Here is an 8,491-nt window from a genome sequence, read left to right on the forward strand (position 1 = left end):
GCGCGGCCCCGAGCCCGGCAAGCTCCGAGAAGCCGGCTTCCGGCGGGTCACGACCTCTGACCCGACGCGGAAGTCGCCGCCCCGTTTTTTCAAACTAGGAACCAATCAGCTCCACGATGGAGGGGAAGGGGCGGGTCCGAAGGTTCCACTTCCGGCAGAGCGGAGGCTCCGGGAAGCAGAGCAGCAGGCACGATGTCCGGTCGCGAGGGTGAGTGACCCCAAGATTCGGGGGGACGGGGAGGCGGCAGCCGCGCCCGGCGTGGGGTCCAGGGCCCGAGCTTTCCCTCCACGCCCAAGGGGCCAGATCGAGGAGGCACATCTCCTTAAGGCCAGGCAGCGAGGGGCCCGCCCGGGAGGCAGGAAAGGCGCCTTCCACCAACCATGCCCATCGGGCCTCCTGTGTCCCCTCACAGGTGGTAAGAAGAAGCCTCTGAAGCAGCCCAAGAAGCAAACCAAGGAAATGGATGAGGTGAGGCGTCCGGACGGGGGGTAATAGGGTCGTTCGGGGTTCTGTATTAAGCCACCTGACCCTGGTGGGAGGCAATGGCCTGGCAACTGGGGTATTCATCCAACCTCCAGTCTCTCAAACGCTGGAGGAAGAGAGTGGCCTTTACTGGCTTAGACTGGGGGAAAAAGGACTGGGACAGAGCCCCGAGGGCAGGCTGCTCCCCCTTCCCCCACTGGCTTCCAAGTGTTCATCTCCAACTATCAGCATTCTCTGGGACCAGTACCAGTAGTAACAGTTACAATCTCTCAGTTGGGGGCCTCAAAAGTGTGTTTCACATTTTCTTTAGGAAGACATAGCTTTCAAGCAGAAACAAAAAGAAGAACAGAAGAAACTGGAAGAGTTAAAAGCAAAAGCTGCTGGGAAGGGACCCCTTGGTAAGTTTGTTGAGAAATCTAGTCTTTTGAATTTCTATAGAAAGTACTCATTAGGGAGCGGCTAGGTGGAGCAGTGGATAAAGCACCAGCCCTGGAGTCAGGAGGACCTGGGTTCAAATCCGGTCTCAGACACTTAATAATTACCTAGCTGTGTGGCCTTGGGCAAGCCACTTTACCCCCCGTTTGCCTTGCAAAAACCTAAAAAAAAAAAAAGTACTCATTAGCAAAGATAAAAAATTCAGAAATTCAAGTGCAGTTTCCAGTGCAAAAAATATTACCACAGCACCTCTAAATCTTGTAGGGTTTTTTTTTTAACTTTAACTAAATCTTAACTTTCTGATTGAAACACATAATAATAAAGATGGCGATGATGATGATAGCTGGTATGCTTACAGTCCTTTTAAGCATTGATCTCATTTCAGTTGTCACAACCAATAACAATTTATACATTAGTAAGACATAGTTTAGAAAAATGAAATGACTTGCCTGGGCACACAGCTAGTAAGTGGCAGGCCCAGACTTGAAACCCAAATCAATTCACTTTAAACATTTATTTAAAAATCTACTATGTGAAAGGCACTATATTCAGAACAAGGAACTCTCAGGAACAAAGACAAAAAAAGTTTCTGCTCTTAAGCACAAATGTACAAAGAAATTTCAGAAGAGGAAGACCAAAAACCCTGGAAGAATAAAGGAGAAAAGTCCTTGTGTAAGTGCAAACTGAACTGAGGTTGAAAGAAAGCTAGGGATGCTAAAAAGAAAAAGTGAATGAGTGATCACACTTTTAGGAGGCAGCCATTCAAAGGTGGAATGTTATGTTTGAAAAAAACAGCAATTAAGCTAGTTTGGCTGAGAAATAGAGTTTATGAGGAGGCATTATCAACCTAGAAAGATAAGCTGGAGCCAGACTATGAAAGACTTTATATGCCACAAAGAGGAGTTTGTAGTTAATCCTAATGGCAACAAGAAGCCCCTGGAGATTCTTGAAAATAAAGTGCTTTACACTCAGTTCAGATCAATGTACAACATGGAAACAATGTAAAGACTGACAAGTTGCTTTCTGTGGGGGGAGGGAAGTAAGATTAGGGGGAAAATTGTAAAACTCAAAATAAAGAAAATAATAAAGAAAATAAAGTGTTTTAGTTAGAATTGTGCTTTAGGAAAATTTTGACAGATAAGATGGAGCATAAATTAGAAAAGAGAATTGGTAGCTGCTCCCCTTAAGAGGCAATTGCCATAGTTCAGGGAAGAGATGATGAGGACCTGAATTAGAATGGTGCCAATGTAAGGATAGAGGAGGATATGATACAGTCCATCAGAACTGCCCTGAATGTTTCTGGTCTCAGGAGCTAAGCAGGGGTAGGCCTGGATGCAAGGAGTTTTATGGAGGTGGAATGAACAAGGCTTGGCAATGACTGGCTAGCTGAAAGGGATGAAAGAGTGGAGAGTTGAAGAAGACCTTGAGATTCCCAGTGTGAGTGAACAATAGGTTAGTGGTATCCTTGACAGAAATAGGAAATTAAAGAGAAGTGATAGGGAGAAAGATAGAGTCCTGTTTGGGGCATGCTGAATTTGGGAAACCTTATGAGATATTTAGGTGGAATTATCTACATCTTTAAAATAGAGAAATGGAGCTCAGGAAGAACAGGGCTACATAAATAGATTTGGGAGTCATTTGCAGAGAAATAACCACTGAATCCATGGGAACTGATAAAATCTTAAAGGATTTAGAGAAAGAAAATGGCTACCAAAAACATAAATGATAAAGAGAAACTAGAGAAGAGAGGGCAGTCAGCAGTGTCAAAAGCAATAGAGGTCAGGAAGTCTAAGGAATGAAAAGTTTATTGGACATAGAAATTGACAGATTATTAGTGAACATGGAAAGAGCTGTTTCAGATTACAGAGGTTTGAAACGGGTCACCAGGGAAGGAGTGAGAAAGAAAGAAATGAAGGAAACAAATATAAGCCATTGGGTGAGGAAGTCAGTTTGACTTTAAAAGAAGCACATAACTTAAGGGGATAGCAGGGTCAGGTGAAGGGTCTTTAAAGATGGTAGAGACCTGAGCATACGTGTCAGACACAAAAAAAAATCAAATAGAAAGAAAATGAAGAAAGGAAATTGGATGTTCAAAGAAATGAGATCCAAAAGACAACTTGAGAATGGAATCAAGGTTGCAAGAAGAGCTGCCTTTTGTTAGGAACTGGAGTAAATGAGAGAATGGGGAATGATGGAGAGAAATGAGGTATAAAATAGGGATGAAAAAGGAGTTCATTATTGGTGACCTTTATAGTTTCATAATGAGATCTGCTAAGAGGGAACAAATAGTATTATACTCAACAATGTGCAGTGGAATAAACTGTTAGAGGAATAAAAGGATTGCCATGTAATAGTAAGGATCCAGTTGAGAATAGATGAATGAATGAACACTGAACACTGAGCCAAATACTGCATTAGGCCAAACCTAACCAGATGATCCTTGCTCTCAAGGAGCTTGCTTTCCAATAAAGACAAGGAAACATAGAAAGGAATGGTCAAGGAAGATTGTTTTGGAAGGGTGGTGATTAGAATCAAGGGCAAGAGAGTAATACTCCTTTTCAAGAATGGTAATGTTGAGTTTGTTATTAGAGTCGGGGTTGGAGAGTGGAAAGAGGGAAGGAGAATCCTAAGGTTCAAGAAGATGGCTAGGGAGTGGTGTGGTGGATATAGGTCCTAGATAAACAATAGTGAATATTCACCTATATGAGAAGTGGATTTGGAAAATAGACTGCAGAAATGTGGCTGAGGAATAGTGTGAATTGTCTGGGTCTAGACTAGCTACTGTACTAGCATATAGTAAATTTGTAGTTGATTTATTTGGCAGGATTCTGCAATATTCTCCACTTGAAGGTTTTTTCAATTAATAGTATTTTATTTTTTTCCATTTACATCTCCACTTGAGCTTTTTAGCAATAAGTAGAAATGGAGAAAGTAGGTCATGATGATGACCCAGAGTGAGACATGAACAGTAGGACAAGGGAGCAAGGAAATCAATGATAGTGGGCTCTATAGATGGATTTAACTATAATGTCAAGAGCAAAGAAGGAATGAGAGACTGGAAGGGAAGACAGAGACTGGGGGAAAAGCAATGGAAACTAGAATGACTGGAGATGTTAGTGAAGTTTAAGAGAAGTGAGGCAAGGGGAAAGGCTGAAAAATAAGAGGTGGTAGTGTTGTAGAACATTATGCTTTACAATAAGGTCAAGTGAAAGGCCATTTCTGTGGCTGAGAGTGAAGTTGCAGTTGGATGAATGAAACTAGGAAGAGGATGGTAGATTGGAACACCAGGATGCTTGAGAGGACATCCAAGTGTAATTCCAAGTCCTCAAGTTTGAAGGCAGGTTTTGCATGGAGAGGAAACCTTCTGAACTTCTTGAGAAGAGATGGAAAATGATCTAGAGGGGGCAGCTAGGTGGCACAGTGCATAAAGCACCGGCCCTGGAGTCAGGAGTACCTGGGTTCAAATCCGGTCTCAGGCACTTAATAATTACCTAGCTGTGTGGCCTTGGGCAAGCCATTTTAACCCCATTTGCCTTGAAAAAAAAACCTTAAAAAAATGATCTAGAGAGGACTGACTAATCTGCATCCCAGTTCTAGAAAGAGAGATCCAGACATGAAGTAAGCCTACAAAAAGAAAGAAAGATTGCCAAATGATGAGAGAGAGGGGAAGGAAGGGGTGTAGAGAATCTAGAATTATCATTGAGAAGCAAGGATTGTGGTTTTCCCAGTTCTTTGTGGTTGGTGGTTATAAAAGAAGGAGCAACCCAGTACTGAATAATATGGCCAGGGATGTAAAAATGCAGTCACTTCTTGGGGAACCAGGTTAATATGGAAAAGCATGAAGACAGATTTGGAACAGGTTCTAAGGGAGGGAGCCCATTGGAACTAGAGGGCAGAACAGACTAGGAGCATGGGAAGTGGGACTAATTGCAAACCCATTGCTCTTTGCAGTATATCACATTTCTTGCCAACACATCTAGCTATCAACTTCATAATCTGCTTGGGCCAGCTATAGACACAATTTGTAGGTTGCTGTGGTAGTATTTTTAGCTCAGCTTTTCAGAAACTCTGGACTGGAGGGGTACTTAACTGGCAAAGACAATAGTTTGTTGATTGTTAGAAGGCTTTAAAAGTTCAGAGATAGAAAGACTTGCCTTGTGACCAAGGGAAAGTCACAAACTCCGTAAGAGTCATATTATTCATTAAACTAAATTATACACATACACACACACACACACACACACACACACACACATATGTATATATGCAGGTTTTAATAGTGGTTGGATTTTCCCTCATGAATAAATCTTAAATCCTTAATTTGGCATGTTTAGTTTAGGGTGGTGGGGGAGGCAATTGGGGTTAAGCTACTTGTCAAGAGTCATACAGCAAATAAGTGAGGTCAAATTTGAACTCAGGTCCACTCCTCTCTCTAAGAACAGTATTTTATTCACTTAGCTACCTCCCTGTCCCATAATATGTTAGCAGTTAATCTTGATTTAACAGGAATATCCTCAGTTTTAATCATCCTACTGCCTTTCCTCTAGCCTTTCCTTTGATCTCTAATCTTTTAAGGTCATTTCCCAAACCAATCTTTGACCATCTGTTGTTTTTAAAAAATGATTTATTAATACACTTTTCTTTCAAATGTATATATCATTGGTCACTCCCCAATGACTGCCTTTCTTGTAACACATAAGTACAGCAAAGCAAAACATAGTGCACATATAGTCATTCTCTTTCCTTTTATCATTTGATAGTTGATCCAGGAGGCCTTTGAAGTGTTTCATTTGATTTTCACAATTAGGTTAGGTGATGTGCCCTGGGTAACATAATTAGTAGGTGTCTAAGCCTGCATTTGAATCCAGGTCTTCCAGCCAAATCTAACACTATTTACTACATCACACTGTCTTTATAATGCTCTTTCTTTACTATGTTATTTCTTTTACAATACTAATAATGTCTTATAAATATACACACACCACACATAACTGCAGTGGATGTCAGTGTTTCTATCCTTCCACATCTTCTTACCTTATCTTCCATATATTCTTATATCCTTCCTTATATCCTCTTCATTTTGCTTAATTGTGGCCTTAACTATTACTTTTTGAATATGTAAATAAATATTTATCATTTAAAAAACTATATTTTCCCCTGTTTGTTTTCTTCCTTGGACCTAACCATACTAATTAAATATTTATAAGTAACAAGTTTATTTGTTCAAAGTCTGTAGCCCAGCCTTCAGGTCTCTCTATAATCTATTCTAAATCTACTTTTCCAGCCTTATTTCCCACTGTCCTTTTTAAGCCCTCTGCCCTTCAAGTCTCCTCACCATTCTCACCACATTTTTGCTCATGCTGCTCCTTTTCCTTTTTTTTTTAGTTTTTTTTGCCAGCCAAATGGGGTTAAGTGGCTTGCCCAAGGCCACACAGCTAGGTAATTATTAAGTGTCTGAGACCGGATTTGAACCCAGATACTCCTGACTCCAGGGCCAGTGCTTTTTCCACTGCACCACCTAGCCACCCCATGCTATTCCTTTTCCAATCAAGTTTTATCCAGTTCATTCTCTTCTTGCCACCTATGTTCAATGCTATTTATTTGACATTGCTAAATGTGATCTTCTTTTAACTTTTTGTATGTCATCTGACATTTACTTCTGTGTGGTTATGAATAAGTCATCTTAACTTCTGTGAACCTGTTTCCTCATTTTTGTGGGAATGACAATACTTGCACTACTACATTTTTCATAGGATTACTGTGAGGAAAACATTTTGAAAATTGTAAAATGCTACATAAGTATAGGTGATTAGGAGATTTCTTAAGAGAGATAAATTAGAAGTATTCACATTTCAAAAGTATTCTGTAAGCCAAAGAATCTCAGTAACTATAGCCTTTTGTTATAAACCTATTTTCCACAATTTTAAACAACTTTTCAGGCCTTCTGTTTTTCTCCAATTTCCTTTTAAAGGTATCAGGTCAGCAAATTTGTCGGTAATTATGAGACCTGAGGGATTATAATCAGACTGGAAAGAAAGGCTGGAAGCACTTTATAGGGAACTTCAAAAGTTCAACAGAGAAGTTAACATTTTATCCTGAAAATAATGGAGAGCTGCTGAATTCCTGTGTAGAGTAACATAATCACACCTGCGTGTCAGATAGATGAATTTGACTGTGTAGCATATGGAGGAGGGGAAAGTTTGGGGATAGGGGAGGACCAATTGGGCTCTGTCAGTAATCCAGGGGAAGGGCTTGTAGTGTGAGTAAAAAAAGGATATAAGAGCTGTTGAACTTCCTACTTGAGTAAGACATACAGTATGGAATTGTAATTCTGGCTAAAATCAAGGTAGTTCATTAGGGCATATTGGCCTGAGATGAACCCCCCAGCATCTTCATCTCTAATATTTTCTTCTTCTTACAGCCAGTGGTGGGATTAAGAAATCTGGCAAAAAGTAGATGTTCCTGTGTAGATAAGATGGTGATTCCTGTTCGTTTTTTTTCTCGCTTTGTGACATCTGCATTTCCTATTTCAACATCTGTTGCCACCTGCAGCCAAGATTAAGTGACATCGTAATGATTGTATATTGTAATAAACCTTTTTTTTTTTAAAAATCATAGTGATCACTTGTATTCTCTTTATTCTTTTTCCATGTTAAGCTAGGATGAGCTGCCCCAATCTAGAAAATGCCCTCTGATTTATTCTACTTGATATTCTTCTAGGTTAAATAACATTGTATACAAAATTAAGCCAGATGGTTGAATGTACTTTTTCTTTGGTATTATGTTCATTATTATAATCAAGATACTATGGGTATAGAAATGAAAAATGGCTGTCCTTAGTGCCAAATTCTGGGCTCTAGTTAAACCAGCCCTTAATATTAGATCCTGATGAAGAAACTAGAGTACTATGGGAAGAATACTCAGTTGAAGTTTTAATGTATTTTCTTAGATGTTATTTCAGTGTTTTAAATTGAACTCAGTTCCAAAAATCTTCGCCTTGACCATTATTCAAATAACAAGCACTTGTGATACAAAAAATAGCAAAAAGTCATAATTGCTTTCAAGGAGTTCATTGTCTTAATAGGGGAGACAATGCAAACAATTAAAGGCAAACAAGTTGCAGACAGGATAAATTGGGGATAATTTCAGAGAAAAAGCATGCAAGGAGTACTGGAAAAGGCATTTTGCAGAAGATGATTCTAGCTGACACTTCAGGAAAGCTAGGAAATGAGGCAGTTCATTATGTAGAAAGGACAAAGTGAGAATGCCCTGGAGTCAGAAGCTCAAGTATTGATCAAGTTCAAGGAACAGTAAGGAGGCCAGTGGAGTATAAAAAAGACTAGAAAGGTATGAATCGGGTCATAAAAGTATTTAAAAGTAAAAGTTTTAGATTTGATCCTGAATATAATAGGGAGCTCCCAGAGTTTAGAGCTTGGCGGCTTTTTGGTGTTGGACCTCTCATCAAAGGTTTTTAATGCATAAAGTAAGTCAAGCGTTTATTAAGGGCTTAATATGTACCAGGCTCCCTGCTACCTGACAGTCACCTTAGAGCTTCTGATGGGAGAAGGCACT

At 39.9% G+C, this 8,491-nt stretch overlaps 2 long non-coding RNA genes across 4 annotated transcripts in view; both read left to right on the forward strand.

Annotated features, from left to right (window-relative positions):
* Positions 1–8,491, forward strand: part of LOC141495853 (uncharacterized) — a 111,942-nt gene that overhangs the window by 28,462 nt on the left and 74,989 nt on the right. The gene's annotated exons all lie outside the window — the stretch shown is intronic.
* Positions 125–7,531, forward strand: LOC141495851 (uncharacterized). Its single transcript, XR_012470876.1, has 4 exons — positions 125–208; positions 414–469; positions 795–882; positions 7,341–7,531. It is a non-coding gene; the product is annotated as an uncharacterized LOC141495851 (long non-coding RNA).

The sequence above is a fragment of the Macrotis lagotis genome, chromosome 8 (genome assembly GCF_037893015.1).
Source record: "Macrotis lagotis isolate mMagLag1 chromosome 8, bilby.v1.9.chrom.fasta, whole genome shotgun sequence".
Classification (NCBI taxonomy): Eukaryota; Metazoa; Chordata; class Mammalia; order Peramelemorphia; family Peramelidae; genus Macrotis; species Macrotis lagotis.